The sequence below is a fragment of the Physella acuta genome, unplaced genomic scaffold (genome assembly GCF_028476545.2).
Source record: "Physella acuta isolate Inbredline_101_S28 unplaced genomic scaffold, ASM2847654v3 ptg002106l, whole genome shotgun sequence".
NCBI classification, from domain to species: domain Eukaryota; kingdom Metazoa; phylum Mollusca; class Gastropoda; family Physidae; genus Physella; species Physella acuta.
Genome location: NW_026733607.1, coordinates 76,416 through 93,794, shown reverse-complemented (window position 1 = coordinate 93,794; position 17,379 = coordinate 76,416). Strand labels below are relative to the sequence as shown.

The 17,379-nt window shown below is 36.2% G+C and overlaps 1 long non-coding RNA gene across 2 annotated transcripts; it reads right to left on the bottom strand.

Annotated features, from left to right (window-relative positions):
• Positions 1 to 654: 654 nt before the first annotated feature.
• On the bottom strand, positions 655 to 16,143 carry LOC131932182 (uncharacterized). 2 transcript variants are annotated; one of them, XR_009384499.1, is made up of 5 exons: positions 13,428 to 16,143; positions 12,698 to 12,836; positions 11,974 to 12,086; positions 1,236 to 1,293; positions 655 to 1,012 (listed from the first exon to the last, which is right to left on the bottom strand). It is a non-coding gene; the product is annotated as an uncharacterized LOC131932182 (long non-coding RNA). The 2 variants fall into 2 exon arrangements; XR_009384498.1 differs by lacking the exons at positions 655 to 1,012; positions 1,236 to 1,293 and adding exons at positions 9,518 to 10,507; positions 10,746 to 10,803.
• Between the last annotated feature and the right edge of the window lie 1,236 nt (positions 16,144 to 17,379).

Sequence of the window (17,379 nt, the reverse complement as noted above, 5' to 3'; positions counted from 1 at the left end):
TTTAAGGCGGCATAAAGCTTTATGTTGTTCCTTTTTGAGTACACTAGATTTAAAATTAACGTTTTCAGATGCTTAAAGATGTTTAACCACTAATTAATCAGAATAATGGGTCAAGATTTCAATTCTTGGGTTTGGGACACGTTAGTTGCCGGGGTTGAACTTATGTCGATAGCATAAGGACTGTACCTTGATGCGGGCGTTTTATTTGTTGCCCATCGTAATAATTGAACTAAAAAACTACTGTTGGTCGATGGGGCTTCTTCAAGGGTTAGATTTGCCGTAATGTTAATGATATCATGCATGTGGGGCTTTTGTAAGAAGAAAATTTGTTTAAACACTTTTTAGTTATGCTTTTTTTAATAGGCCTATATTTTACGACAACATATTCGTAATGAACAATAAAATGAATTTAAACTTTAGAATATACCTGTTTCGGCTAACATGAATATTATTCTTCAAACTAGTATTGTTAAGGGCAGGTTAACCCCCCCCCCCCCCCAAAAAAAAAATTCATATTTAAGTCAGAAATGTTTTTTGAAAATCTATTGTTTCTGAAATTACATTCAATTCTGAACATTTTTGTATAATCATTTTGCTAAATTTCGTATTGCTAGTATTTTTTATAATTTTTAAATTAATGAGAGTTATGACGTAATTCACCTATATTTTTGGCTATAAATTTGGCTAAAATCCATTTTTTATTATTTTCTAATTGTTTTAGTTGATCTTTTTTGTAATTGCGTATATTACACTGTTAAAGATTTGTGTTACACGCTTGGAACATAATTCAGGCATTAAGGGGTTAATAAGACAATTGGATGAATTTAATAAACAGCAAAAATGATTCAAATAAGTTTAGAAGTATTTGGCTTGCTGTCCCAACAGTGAACTGTATTCCGAGCTTGTTTCTTTAGTGATAACCCATCTTTTTTGTGCCACTCAAATATCCGGCTATTTCTTGGCCTGTATCATAATGCTTGACATGTATCTCAATATGATTTTGAATGTTCTTCTGTAAATGAAATAAAGGCAAAATAATTTGATACTTTCTTTTGTGGAACAAGCAAGAGAAATACATTGCAAATTTATATAACTATCTCTAATATTTCTTTACTATAACTAATTACTTTGAAAAGATAAAGCACTGAACATGATGAATAACAAGTAACAAATTATAGATTTAAAATTGTAATCATTCATATTGAAGATTAATGAAGTAGACTATTAATATTTACCCTCTTGATGTCTGATACTTTGATTTGATGTCTTTACTTTAAGCTTACACATCAGTCTCTGTATGGTAAAATATGAAATAATATGCTTCAATAAAACTGTTTCATTATATTAATTACATTAGAGAAGTACATAGTTTTGAGCTCTATAACAATATGTGTTTCAATTATCATTCAAATATAATACCCTCTATGTTGTACAACTCACTGATTTATTAAAATTTAAGAAAAGACAATAATTAGTACAATATTTTGGATTAAAATCCATTATATTTATTATAACATTATAACCATATAATAATCTCTTGCTATAATAATTACTTTAAAAAATGGGTTATGCCTATAGTACAGTTCTGAGGGTGAAACTAGGCACAGTGTATAGTCCACGGAGACTGATTAATATCCCTTGTAATTGATCAGTTGTAGTTATGAAATCTGGATGGCCAAACACACACTCATAGTCCTGAAAAGCAATTTTCACATAGATTAGCAAGAATATCTAACTGATTATTAAATTAAAGCTAACCCCTATTTAGTGCAATCCATCAAAGTAGTAGCATTTTTGTTAAGTTGTAGACACAATACAAAGTAATGTTTGTTCCGTGATTTACATACTTTTATAAAATAGCAATCAAATTACATATATATATATATGTATATAGTTATGTCTTGTTATTAAATTTATTTACTCGACTGATCTAAACTCACTTTATTTAAACATAATATAGTGGATAAGTATAGTGATTTTATTATTCAGCAATAAATAGCAGGCCTAGATTTTTTAAAATAGTAACGTTTGGGAATGAACACATTAAATTCTATGTATTTCAATTTCTATGTCTTTCCCAACTTGATGCATATTACTAACCAAGCATTAAGCTATAGTCCTAAATAAACCTGACTCTAATTACCATTTATTGGACAAACTGAACCTTTGCTTTACCATGTTATAATATATTATTTTAAAAAAGAGCTTACCACTAATTACTAAAATCAATTGTTTTTAGTATTAACTGAGCCGCATACTATCTGCTGCTATTGTTATCACCAGAAATCCAGTATGTTGGCTAGGTTTAGTCTCTAAGTTCCCTACAACCTCTTTCCACTCGAGTGCGGAAAACACTGAAATCATTAATCATTATTTCATTATACCTAATAGTTTAAAGTTAGTATTAAAGTAGGACTAAATAGTACGAGTCTTAGTTACTATAGGTCTAATGAATATTATTATTGTGTATGCTTACATGCACAATATTGGTATATATAATATATAGTCTATAGTATATAGCCTAAGCTATAGAGTATATAGGTCTATAAGCCTAAATATAACAGCAGCTTGAATAATGCTCATTAGCATGCATTCACTATATGATTAGATTTTAGACTATTCTAATAAACATGAAATAACTACTAATCAGAACACTAGATCTAAATTTCTATATTCTATGCAATATGTATTTAAAAAATAGGCCTAATATTTATTTTATGCGATGTGTCGTGAACTGTAGGTTTCATGCTATTTTTTAATGGCGGAAATCAGTTTAAAATTTCGTTTCCTTCCTTTTGTTATTCTATTTATAGATTCAAAATGCTTAGAGTCGGAGCAAAGAAAAGATAGGTTTATTATCATTGAATTAGTCGGGTGATCCACACAGGAAGTGCTGGTATATCTATTAGTTACTCAGTGACAAAAAAAGAGATAGCTATTCTGCGGAGTATAGGGCAGCAACAAATCTCCGCATTCTACCCTGTCCTGGGCGAGCCACTTTAATTCATGCCAGGTCTTGCCAGTAGCCTGTACTTCTTCTTCCATCTCCCTCCTCCATGTTCCATTGTCTTCCTCTCTTTCTCTCCGCGTGGGTTCCACTTCAGCGCCATGTTTGGGAGTCTTTTTTTGCTCATGCGTAGGACATGGCCCAGCTATCTCCATCTCCTCATTTGCACTTCTGAGACAATGTCGTTTAATCCTGTCTTTCGCCATATTTCCTTGGGGACTTTGTCGTCCCACTTTATTCTGAGGATGCGTTGGAGGGATCTTCTTTCAAAGCCTCTGAGTCGGCTCTTTCCTTTCTTGTTCAGTTTCCATGAATCTGCAGCATAGAGGAGTGCAGAACGTACATTAGACTTGTAGATTCTTTTAGTCCTCTGCCGGATGAAGATGATTTCTAGATCTTAGCCAGCCTGTTGAAAACTTGTGCTGCCATTGCTATTCTGGTGGCCATTTCTTTCTCCATGCTGCCATTTGCTGATATATAGCTGCCGAGGTACTTCGACCTTTGCTAGCTCTGCTCCATTCGCAAAGGTCTTGAGAGCACTTTTGGTTTTTATTTTCTTTAGCTTGGTTTTTCCAGAGTTTTAGCCCAATGCTTTTGGCAATTTGCTATATTTTTGTTGTTTTTGCTTTGATGTCTTTTTGGGCATGTGAGAGTAAAGCCAAGTCATCAGCAAAGTCACAGTCCTCTAGGTGGTTCCCAAACAATTCCTCTTGGCTTATCCTCAGTGGCTCTTCTCATAATCCAGTCTATTACCACCAAAAAGATGACAGGTGAGATGCTACTATATTAAGCCTATAATAAAGGGTGTATAGTGGTGCTGCTATTGAAGAAAAAATGTATAACAATAATAATATAGTATTAGACTGATATTTACTAGCTTTTTCTTAGAATAACTTGCATATAATTCTCTAATCATACGAATTCATACACAGAGACAGTGTTTGGGTCTAATAAGCTTAGAAAGTGGTATAGTAATTAATAGAAGAAAAATAATATTAGGCATAGGCCTAAATACTAAGTCCTCTTATTATTTACTTCATACCGGTACACAAACAATAATAATTACTATAGGCTGTGGTGGTTTACTTATTTTTATAATAGTAATTAAAACTTAATGTATAAATCCATGGTTCATGAATGATTAAATTTTTAGTGCTGACATTGTTTTATTTACTTTTACAGGATGTCTTTGTCTAGAGCAAGGGTCTCCAAACTTTTCAGTCAGAGTGCCGCATTAACTATCAAATTTCCGTTCTGGGGCCAGTTTCTTTGATTTTTCTGAGTGAAGTTCTTCAGCCATCATCAACAAACGTTTTTTTCCGTGGACAAAAAGATCACCGCGGGCCGGATAAGAGGACCTCGCGGGCCGCATCTTACATATAGTATTCATACTTGCAAATAAAATAATAATAACAGTGATACATTATTTTTATTTGAATTATAATTTAATGTGTGCATGAATGAAGATAAAGTAGATAAATCTAGAAATATATTTTCTTTTAGTAGTGAATTTTTTTTACAGGATGGGTAAAGATTATCACAAAAGAATTCTGTCAGAAATAGAGACTGCATATTTCTTTGGTCACTGTCTAATTATTCATCTATTTATTTACGTGATGTTGAAGGTATTAATGTAATTGAAATTGAACACTTAGAAAGTGAATAAAGGGATTGGTTCGGAACAAGTAAAGAGGTAGACTTTATTCTGATATACATTCATAAGCTGTAGGCCTACATTTATATGATGTACATTCATAAGATGTAAGCAGATGCTAGTCCAGCAAGTGGTTAACTAAAACACATGAATGTTTTATTATTTGAGAGGAATAGGAATTGACCAACATAGTTTTTAGTGCAAGGCCTTCCGGCTGTTCAAGATTATTTTATTTCACACCATGGATAAAGACTATGTTAGTATAATGGGTGAACACATTTTCTAGATCTACATTGCACAGAGGAATCAAGATAAAGCTTGAAGTCTTTGAAATCATCATCATCATCACTCCGTTGTGGCCCCTGGGGAGCAAAGGACTGCAACCACACATCTCCAGCGGACTCGGTTTTGGGCTGCTCCTCTAATCTGTGCTCATGAGAGCCCAGCTGTTTTCGCCTCTTCCTCAACCGTTCTCTTCCATGTTTTTCTTGGCCGTCCCACCTTCCTTTTCCCCTGGGGATTCCAGTCCAATGTATGTTTTGCGATGTTTTCTTTTTCTTTTCTTAACGTGTGTCCGATCCATCCCCATTTACGGGCCTTGATATCTTTCTCTATTGGCTGTTGCTTTAAAATTTGCCACAGATCTTTGTTTGATATTTTATTAATTTCTCAGTGATTGATACAATTATTTAGGGACAGTTAAACTATTTTTTTAAAATTATAGAATCTCAATATTCGTTTATAGTTTATTAATTAAAATAAGATTTTTTTTTTAAATAATTAAAACAGGCCTTTTTACTAATTTGAAAAAAAACAACTAATTAATATAATAAATAATTTAAACTATTTCTCATTCTTAACCTATCGAATATCTTTTTTTAAATGCAATGTAATCTTTTATAGAACCTACATGATTAATCTTTCTTCTAATAATAAAAAAAAAACTTAATAAAAACTATTAATCCTACAAATATAAGTGTAGTCTCCTTGACAGTTTCTATTCGAATGTATTTTGTTTTGATTTTCGTTGTGAAATACAGTTGACTTTTAAAATAATTATATAAGAACACAATCTATCTGTGTATATTTGTTTTAAAAAATATCATTACAATACTTAGAATAGGTGTTTCTGGTTAAATAGCAAATTAAATTATTTCTCATTCTAAATCTTTGGCTATCGAGTTTCATGGGTTTTTAAATTTAAGATTATGAACACATTGGCTTGACGAAAATGATTATATACACTTAAATACATAATAAAATTTTCTTTTATTAATAAACCTACACTATTTTAGCGGCAGATACGTCAAAAAAACAAAAAGGAAACTTCTTTATACTGAGTCCTACCTAACAACAGAAATGTAAAAATACACAGTCCTAGAGCACACTAGTACATACATATATACATACGAACTTATGTGTGTGTGAAAGTAGGATGTGAGGTAGGCAGACAGGCGGGGTAGAAGGAAAGCAGTTTGGCAGGAATAACGGCAGGTAGGAAAGTAGGTAGGCAGGCAGCAGCGCAGGCAGGTTAGTAGATAGGTAGGTAGATAGGCAGGGAGTTAGGTATGTTGGTAGGTGGGCCTAGGTAGGAAGGCGCCTCACTCGGTATAGTGAGCGATTATAGTAGCCCATCATATTCATAGTTTTTCGCAATTATTAAAACGAACAAAGGTACCATAGTACTCACGGGAAAACCCGGGGAGCTAAATGGAACCCTGCCAGGGCGCCACCAAATCAAATTTTTTTTCGTAGAAACCACCACAGGGGTATTAGCATTAACTTCTCAAATTTGAATGACAAACGAATGAAATCTTTGATAATGCTTAAACAAACAAACCCACATATTCGTTTTTGGGGCGCGGGTTTGTCCACACTGCCGCCTAGACGCACCAAGGCTCACTGTATGAAAGCCTTGAGTGTACGTTAATCAACCTCTGTAATAGTGAGGTAGAACACACATTGGCGACCGCCCATGTGTTAGAGACGCGTCCCTTGGCGCTCCAGGGAGCCACTGGTTATATTTCCGCAGGGGCGCCCCTAATTCGGTTTAATTATAAAATGTCGTGTGCCACCGTGTCCCTATTGTAGGGTGCTCTTTAAGGAGGCACTCTCTGTAGAGCCCGGGGCGCTCGCTGTCGCCAACTGCCAGGGCGCCGGCGGGCGCTCATTATTCTACTTAGTGAACATTTATAGTAGCCCATCTAAACCGTAGTGTCGCCCGAGATGGGTCTTGGCCGCTCTGGGCCACTCAACCGCCGGGGAGCTGGCGGATGAACCTGGTGTAGTTTTATCACTGAATCTCAGAGGCGTAGCACCATTCCTGGCGCCTGGGGACAAATTTTCAATTTGGCGCCCCCCCCCCCCTCCCGCCGGAGACAAACTTTCAATTTGGCGCCCCCCCCCCCCCCGTATTTTTTAAATATTTATAATGCAAAACTATAGCTAAAATGAGCTTTTAAATTTTTCCAACCATTTTGGCGCCCCTAGAGTTGGCGCCCGGGGACATATGTACCCCCCGCCCCCCTCGCTGCGCCTCTGCTGAATCTAGTATTACCTATGACCGCAATTGATGAGATAGCCCCTCTGGATTCCCCTCTGGATTCTGAGCTCATAATCGTATAATTAGAAAAATCGAACCCTCCCAGGGTGCCACACTTAAGAATTTTTTTCTTTCTCGAAACCCTTTTCACCAACTACCCAAAATTTTATGACTCTCGTACGAACAGTGTCAAATTGCATCTGGCTTTTATTTTTATGGAGAAAAATTGCATTGCTTCCTGTCAGAGACCCCAGATCGAATGGGGCGCCAAAAGGGGTAGACAATTTTTAAAAAAATCCTCATTCTTCAGTAAAATTTAAGAAAACAGATTTATACATGGCTGATATCCTCAATTATTTTATATAGGGGAGTGTATGTAGGGATGGGCGCCTTTTTGCCAGCGTTTGAATAGGGTTGGCACATAATTGATAGTTCGCCCCGGGCGCCGGAATAGGTTGCTACGCTTCTGCTTCCTGCTAGGGTGCCGCCCTGGCGAAATCTTTCCGGGGTGGGGGCGTGCGGACACTGTTAAAAGTATTTTTTTCTATAAAAAATTCCGTTTCGTTCGGGGGTGGGGGGGGTCTCTGCTTCCCCCCCCCCCCCCCTCCGAATAGATTCCTGGAAAAAACTCTGTTCACAAAGTTTTATGGCGATCCGATGAAAAAGATGTAGTAATTCATATAGGACAAACAGATAAACATACTTTCATTTCTATAAATATAAATAGATATATAGGGCCTACTTTAACTAGTGTCCGCATACCCGCACCCGGAAACTTAGTCACAATTTTCTTTGTTACATTTGAACCCTTTAGGTTAATCAATATTAACAAAATAGAACAAGATGCAACAAATACAGTTAACCAAGAAATTGAACAAATAAAATTCACGTTATCTTTTTATTGTTTTTAGATATAGAGTAGTAACAGACTACCTACAGGTCCTAACTCGCGACGAGGTACACATTTGTATTAAAACACACATCTAAGACATTTTCCATTTAGGTGGGTTTTGCAGTACAGTGGTTTCTTAAGTCGTGGACAAGTGATTGCGCTTATCTCTGTTGAGTAGCTATGTATTCTGTCCTATATTAGACACATTTGTAAATATCTGTCACAATATGGGCATAGAGATGATATAACGATAGCTTATCTTTGCGGACGACGCTAAACTTTGGCATCGACACCACGGCCTACAAGTTCAAATTCGGTCCTTCAGAAATGTTTGAAGTCTCTAGATTAAAACTACTTTTCTCTTTTATGTGCCTACTGACCACATCACATGCATTTGTTCTGAAAGTCTAAAAACAGAGGCACAAATATATCGTCTAGACTTGTGGGGTCTACAGATTAGGTATTTTGGCAGTTATCTAAGCCCTTGCCTGTTCTGACTCAAAGCCTTATTTTTTCTCTATCGACGCCTTGCGTAACATGGGATTGGGTTTTTAAGGCGGCATAAAGCTTTATGTTGTTCCTTTTTGAGTACACTAGATTAAAAACTAACGTTTTCAGATGCCTAAAGATGTTTAACCACTAATTAATCAGAATAATGGGTCAAGATTTCAATTCTTGGTTTTGGGACACGTTAGTTGCCGGGGTTGAGCTAATGTCGATAGCATAAGGACTGTACCTTGATGCGGGCGTTTTATTTGTTGCCCATCGTAATAATTGAATGGTTGATGGGGCTTCTTCAAGGGTTTGATTTGCCGTAATGTTAATGATATCATGCATGTGCGGCTTTTCTAAGAAGAAAATGCGTTTAAACACTTTTTAGTTATGCTTTTTTTTAAATAGGCCTATATTTTACGACACCATAATCGTAATGAACAATAAAATGAATTTTAACAACTTTAGAATACACCTGTTTCGGCTAACATGAATGTTATTCTTCAAACTAGTAATGTTAAACGTGTCTTTTTCGCATTTTCGACTTATAAGCAATACAGTAAATTCCGATAACGTCCATATGCATACAAGCAATGGCGTAGGCGAGGAGGGGTTTAATATTGATTTAATAATGATACTTTCTTAACCCTCTACTGGACATCATGTTTGGTACCTTGCCCCGGCAACTGGGTGGATTTGGATTACACCCAAGTTTTACTTAATAGTAAATGGCTTCAGTTTTAATTATTGGAGTTGGTAGCAACATTGACACAGTTGAAGGTATTCAGAACAAGGTGGCCAGGAGAAATCACATTAATTAGTATATAATTTACCATTACTAACAATAGGCCCTACTTAATTGTTTAATGTTGCTGAATATTAAGCCTGGTAGGTATTTATGTTTATTAATTTGTACTGAAACAAAAAAAAGGATTCCCAAACAAAGTTTTATTTTTCAGAAATAAAGAAAATGATACAAATCAATAAAGAACAGTTTTCAAAAGAATTTGTATAAAAGTAATTATTATAAAATAAGAATATAGCATTGCATAGATAAAAATAAAATACTTGACACAAACAATATGAGGAATATTTTTTATCAGAGAAGAGAAAAATATATGATGTAGTTTGAAAATAATAATGTACAGAATGTAGCTTTTGCAGATTAAAATGAAAATTCTCATGCCTATATAATTTATTGAGTAAATGAAGCAAGGCCCAAAACAATAGGCTAAATAATATGCATGGGACAGGCATTGAAAACTACAAATTGCATATAGTGAAGGTTACCCTATTTATTGGCTATATCCACAGTAAAGATTTATGGCTTTATTACGTGCTTGTAAAATTGTTAAGGAAAAAGTAAAGTATTGTTAACTTTTTATGGCAGACCAACTACGGGCTGTGTTCTGGGAACATGTCATCTGTAAGGGGCATTGTTCTCGGCACATGTTGCCATTTTGTGTGTTCTGGGAACATGTTGCCATTTTGTTTTTTCTGGGCACATGTTGACATTATGTGGCTGTCTTCTGGGAACATGTTGACATTATGTGGCTGTGTTCTGGGAACATGTTGACATTATGTGGCTGTGTTCTGGGAACATGTTTGTTTCATTTTTAAATATTATGATAAAACATTTTTAGAAATTCTATATTAGGAATTGTGTATATATATAAATTTATATATTTAATAAGACAATTGGATGAATTATAATAAACAGCAAAAATGATTCAAATAAGTTTAGAAGTATTTGGCTTGCTGTCCTAACAGTGAACTGTATTGCGAGCTTGTTTCCCTAGTGATAACCCATGTTTTTTGTGCGACCCTTCCAATCAAGTATCCAGCTTTTTCTTGGACTGTATCAAAATGCTGGTCAGACTTGCTTGACTTGTGTATCACAATATGATTTTGAATGTTTTTCTGTAAATGAAATAAAGGCAAAATATTTTGATACTTTCTTTTGTGGAACTTGCAAGAAAAATAAATTACAAATTTATATTACTATCTCTAATATTTCTTTACTATAACTAATTACTTTGAAAAGATAAAGCACTGAACATGATGAATAACAAGAAACAAACATTATCAGCAAAGATTATAGATTTAAAATTGTGTTCATTCATATTGAAGATTAATGAAGTAGACTATCAATATTTACCCTCTTGATGGCTGTTACTTTGATTTGATGTCTTTACTTTAAGATTACACATCAGTCTCTGTGTGGTAAAATTAATACTAATAGTTTCGCTGTCTGTGTATCTGACAAGAACGCTCTGTCTGACAAGAACGCTCTAGAGAAAACACAAGCAATTTAAAAACATGCACAGTAATTCGAAAAACGAAATATGACGTCGACACATTTAGCGCACAGAGTAGAAAATAATCTCAAACCCAGAGAGTGCTCAAAGTTATATGACGTCATTGATTTTCGCGTTAACATTGAATAAAAAGGAAATGTTGTCTAATCTTAATGGTTTGCGTGAAGAGTTTCTTGCATACAATTCTTCGGGTAGGGGCGAAGCCCCACCCCCCGCGTAAGAACGTCTGAGCCCCCCCCCCCCCCCTCGGGGAGGGGGCGGACACTGGAAAAAGTATATAATTATATTTCGTTGAATGGGACGGTAGACATGTTTTTTTTTGGGGGGGGGGGGGGGGGGGTGGGGGGGGTGTGGGGGGGGTGGTGTGTGTGGGGGGTGGGGGGTGGTGTGTGTGGGGGGTGGGGTGGTTTTAGTTTAGACTTTTTCCTCCCCAGAGAGGGGTGGGGGTACTTGAAATTTTCGGGGGCGGGGGTAGAATTTTCGGGGAAGGGGCGGACACTGGAAAAAGTATATAATTATATTTCGTTGAATGGGACGGTAGGCATGTTTTTTTTTGGGGGGGGGGGGGGGGGTGGAGGGGTGGGGGGGTGGTGTGTGTGGGGGGGGGGGCGGTGTGTGGAGGGGGTGGTGTGTGTGGGGGGTGGGGGGTGGGGGTGGGGGGTGGTGTGTGGGGTGGGGTGGGGTGGGGGTGGTGTGTGTGGGGGGGGGGGTGGGTTGGTTTTAGTTTAGAGAAAAGAGACAGCACTATCAAGCTAGCGCCCGGTGTATCCTTCCTCAACGGGCCATTTTTCTCGTATGAAATAATATGCTTCAATAAAACTGTTTCAGGATATTAATTATATTAGATAAGCACATAGTTTTGAGCTCTATAACAATATGTGTTTCAATTATCATTCAAATATAATACCCTCTATGTTGTACAACTCACTGATTTATTAGAATTTTAAAAAAGACAATAATTAATAAAATATTTTGGATTAAAATCCATTATATTTATTATAACATACAATGCTATCTCTTGCTATAATAATTACTTTAAAAAATGGGTTATGCCTATAGTACAGTTACCTGAGGATGAAACTAGGCACAGTGTATAGTCCACGGAGACTGATTAATATCCCTTGTAATTGAACATCAGTTGTAGTTATGAAATCTGGATGGCCAAACACACACTCATAGTCCTGAAAAGCAATTTACACATAGATTAGCAAGAATATCTCACAAATTATTAAATTAAAGCTAACCCTATTTAGTGCAATCCATCAAAGTAGTAGCATTTTTGTTAAGTTGTAGACACAATACAAAGTAATGTTTGGTCTGTGATTTACATACTTTTATAAAATAGCAATCAAATTATATATATATATATATATATATATATATATATATATATATATATATATATATATATATATATATATATATATATATATATATATATATATATATATATATATATATATTCATTGTAAATTTTAGCTATGTCTTGCTATTAAATTTATTTACTCGACTGATCTAAACTCACTTTATTTAAACATAATATAGTGGATAAGTATAGTGATTTTATTATTCAGCAATAAATAGCAGGCCTAAAAAAAATTTAAATAGTAACGTTTGCGAATGAACACATTAAATTCTATGTATTTCCATTTCTATGTCTTTCCCAACTTGATGCATATTACTAACCAAGCATTAAACTATAGTCCTAAACCTGACTCTAATTACCATTTATTGGACAACCTGAACCTTTGCGATACCATGTTATAATATATTATTTTAAAAAAGAGCTTACCACTAATTAGTAAAATCAATTGTTTTTAGTATTAACTGAGCCGCATACTATCTGCTGCTATTGTCATCACCAGAAATCCAGTATGTTGGCAAAGATTAGTCTCTAAATTCCCTGCAACCTCTTTCCTCGGCGGAAAACACTGAAATCATTAATCATTATTTCATTATGCCTAATAGTTTAAAGGTACTATTAAAGTAGTACTAAATAGTACGAGTCTTAGTTACTATAGGTCTAATGATAATTATTATTGTGTATGCTTGCATGCTTTAAGTTTTATGCACAATATTGGTATATAATATATAACAAGGAAGTAGGGCCTACATTGAAATAGGGAGTAACTAAATAAGTCTATAGTATATAGCCTAAGCTATAGAGTATATAGGCCTATGAGCCTAAATATAACAGCAGCTTGAATAATGCTCATTAGCATGCATTCACTATAAACTATAAAGATAATCAAATATTTCAATTTAATTAAATTATAACTAATAGGCCTAATAGTAAATAGGCTTTTTTCTTGTGGGAACAAATTTAAAGTATAGGGCAGTACAGTTATAGTATAGGCCTACTAGATTCTATATTTAAGTATGTGGGCTTTTCATTCCAATGCACCACAATAGATACCACACATGATCAAGCTGGACCTCTGATCTAAAGATTTAATAATTGGGCCTAACAAAGAGTGAAACTACAATAAAAATCATGTAAATTACTAATTTAACCTTCTTACCTCCGCTTCTCTAGATTCCTATTCTATTTCCTTCAAACTTTCTTTTTATGCAGCCGTATGATTAGATTCTAGACTATATTCTAATAAACATGAAATAACTACTAACCAGAACACTAGATCTAAATTTCTATATTCTATGCAATATGTATTAAACCTATAGGCCTAATATTTATTTTAAATTCCTATGCGATGTGTCGTGAACTGTAGGTTTCATGTTATTTTTTTAATGGCGGAAATCAGTTTAAAATTTCGTTTCCTTCCTTTTGTTATTCTATTTATAGATTCAAACTGCTTAGAGACGGAGCAATTATCATTGAGTTAGTCGGCTGATCCACACAGGAAGTGCGGGTATATCTATTAGTTACTCAGTGATCTGATCATTGACAGAAACAGAGATAGCCATTCGCATGGGGTGGATAGAGATAGAGATAGAGATACAGATACAGATAGAGATACAGATAGAGATAGAGATATAGATATAGATATAGATATAGATATAGATATCCCGGCATATTGGCTCCCTACAAATAGGCTCAGGACATATTGGCTCCCGACAAAGCGGCTCCCGACTTATTGGCACCAGTCATAAGGGCTCACGACATATTGGCTACCGACAAAAGGGCTCCCGATATATTGGCTCCCGACAAAATTACTCCCGACATATTGGCTCCAGACAAACGAATCGTATGACCACTATTGACATAAAAGTAACCATTTGTTTGACCTCCACTACCACTATAACCTCTTTTAATGGCTGCAAGAAATTGTGTTTCATGAGCAAACATCAATTCACAAACAAATCTAGCCCTTAACAGCTAAATTCCACCAATTCTAGAATTGTGATAATGTTTAATTTACAACAGAAAATATCTGTTGCTTAAAGGCGAGCACAGAAGTGTAAATGTATGATAAAATGATGTTTACAAGATAACGACATTTTGTTTTGATAACCTACAAGCATACTGAAGTTAGGGATGTACAGCGTGGACCCCTCTCCCCACACACTTGAGTTGGAACAGCATATAATCGACCCATTTATTTAAGTCATAGATAGATGACCCTTAAATTAAAACATACTATTTCTTATAATAGATAAACTATTATAAAAATAAGGCCCGCCGAACCAGAGATGCATACGTTGTATTACTAAAGATAGTTAGATAAGCTAACTCTAAAGAATATTGATGAAGGGGCCCCACTGGCAGGTGTCATATTCATAGAGACCGTTTTGCCGGGAGACTTAGTCTCTACAGAAGTCTTTTTGTCGGGAGTCAAATTGACAAGAGCCTATTTGTCGTGAGCCAAAATGACGGGAACCTATTTGTCGGGAGTCGTAATGAAGGGGGTCGTTTTGTGGAGAAACTAAATGGCGGGAGCCTATTTATCGGGAGTCGTAATGACGGGGGCCGTTTTGTCAAAAAAACTAAATGACAGGGGCCTTATTGACTGGAGCCCTTTTGTCGGAAGCCTATATGACGGGAGCCTATTTGTCGGCAGCCTATATGACGGGGTCCATATGTCGCTGGCCCTTTTGACGGGGCCGATTTGTCGGGGTCGTATTGACGGGGCCGTTTTGTCATTGGCCGTTTTGACGCGGCACGAGCCCTGTCAAAACGGCCCTGGACAAATCGCCCCCGTCAAAACGGCCCCGTTAATTTGACCCCGTCAAATCGACCCCCGACAAAACGACCCAGTCAAAATAGCCCCGTCAAAAGGGCCCCGACTTATTGGCTCCCGTCAAATGGGCTTCCGTCATATTGACTTGCGACATATAGGCTCCCGACAAATGGGCTCCCGATATTTAGGCTCCCGACAAATGAACTCCCGACATATTAACCCCTGACAAATAGGCTCCTGACATATTGGCTCCCGACAAAGCGGCTCCCGACATATTGGCTCCCGACATAAGGGCTCAAGACAAATGGTCTCCCGGCAATTGGGCTCCCGACATATTGGCTTTTGACAAAATGACTCCCGACATATTGGCTCAAGACCAATGAATGGCATGACCACTATTGGCATAAAAGTAACCATTGTGTCCTACCTCCAATACCACTATAACCTCTTTTAAATGCCCGAATGAAATTGTTTTTTATGAACCAACATTAATTCACAAACAAATCGAGTCCTTAACAGCTAAATTCCACCAATCCTAAAGTTTTGATAATGTTTAATTTACAACAGAAAAGCTGTTGCTTAAAAGCAAGCACAGAAGTGTAAATGTATGATATACAATATACATGATGTTTACAAGATAACAGCATTTTGTTTTGATAACCTACAAGCATACTGCAGTTAGGAAGGTTCAGCGTGGACCCTTCTCCCCACACACTAAGTTGGAACAGCCTATAATAACCGACTCAGTTATGGAAGTCATAGATAGATGACCCTTAAATTAAAACATACTATATTTTATAATAGATTAACTAATATAAAAATAAGGCCTGCCAAACAAGAGATGCATACGTTGTATTACATAAGAGTGTTGGATAAGCTAACTCTAAAGAATATTGATGAAGGGGTCCCACTGGCAGGTGTCATATTCAATAAGACCGCTTTGCCGGGAGACTTAGTCTCTACAGAAACGGTATTGTCAGTGCAGTGGCGTAGCTAGGATTTTTGGGCCCCTATGCAAAAATTATCAGTGGGCCATTTCGTCAGCCTTTAGGCCAGTGGCGTCGCTAGGTCGGGTGTCACCCTGTGCGACACTTCGTATTGTCACCCCCTCCCAGGAAACAAAGCATATATATATATATATATATATATATATATATATATATATATATATATATATATATATATATATATATATATATATGTGAGCGGGTGAATGGATTATTTTTTTTGTATTAATTTATTTTGTTCGAATCTGTGAGTGCATGGTGTTCCAATGGGGAACGGCCACGGGGTCCCCCCCCCCTTCCGCCCGAAGCGGTCAGTATAAATTGACCGCTCGGAGGATTTTCTTCCTTTTTTGACCCGCGGCGAGATGTAGGTCGGGTCAGATTTCTGTGTGGGCGCGTGGCGCACCTCACGCGTGGAGGTATTTGTTTTTTTATACTTTATCTTTATGTGATTTGTATGAATGCGACTGCCGATGTTTCTCGTTTTCTTTCATTTTCGTCTAAAACGAGATAGTGAGCATCGGCATGTCTGGTATGCACGTGGTGTGTTATTTTGAATTAAAATGTATTTTTAATGTTTTCTAAACCCTTGGCGTGTGTTTCGGACCACGTGGTTTAGGTCAGTGTGTTTAGGAGTGTTTCCTAAACTGGTGTGAATGCGTGTGTGCATTTACCTGATTGTTTTATGATGTGTTATTGACTAGGATTGGCTTAGTCAATAGTCAGTTGTTTTAGACAGTAATTAGATTAGTATATTTTAGTTGCCTCGAGTTTTAGGTTGTTTAAAATTAATGTGTGTGCTGTTTCGTGCAACGTCATGTTGAGTATCGCTTGCTTTGTGTCTGCCTTTATTGGGGCCTTAGTGGAGTGTGTTAACTTTAATGTTATCAATATGGATATTGTTTATGTAGACCAATGGCTTCGGGCTGCTCCTTGTGTTGGAAAGATTGGTTCTACAATGAATTTGTTTACACGTTATTTTTAAGTTACTAGTTCTTCTTTAGACAGTGGTTAGTTGTTTTTTAGAATTGCTTTTAGAATTGTATAGTAAGGATTAGTTTTACTCGAGGCTTTAGCTAGATAGAAGTAGTAGGTAGCATTTTGAACTTGTGTATATATTTATGTATATATCTGCCATTACCATGCATTTTTCTTATGTTTTCCTTTTCTTTTTCTCTTCCCCCCCCCCCTTCCAGTGAGGTTGCTTGGGCAACTTGGCTGGGTGTTTCGTTATATATGAATTGTTTTGTTTGGTGTAAAAAGTTTGTTGTGTACGTATTGTTTTGTACGTAACGTATTGTACGTAGTGGTTTTACGTAGTGTTTTGT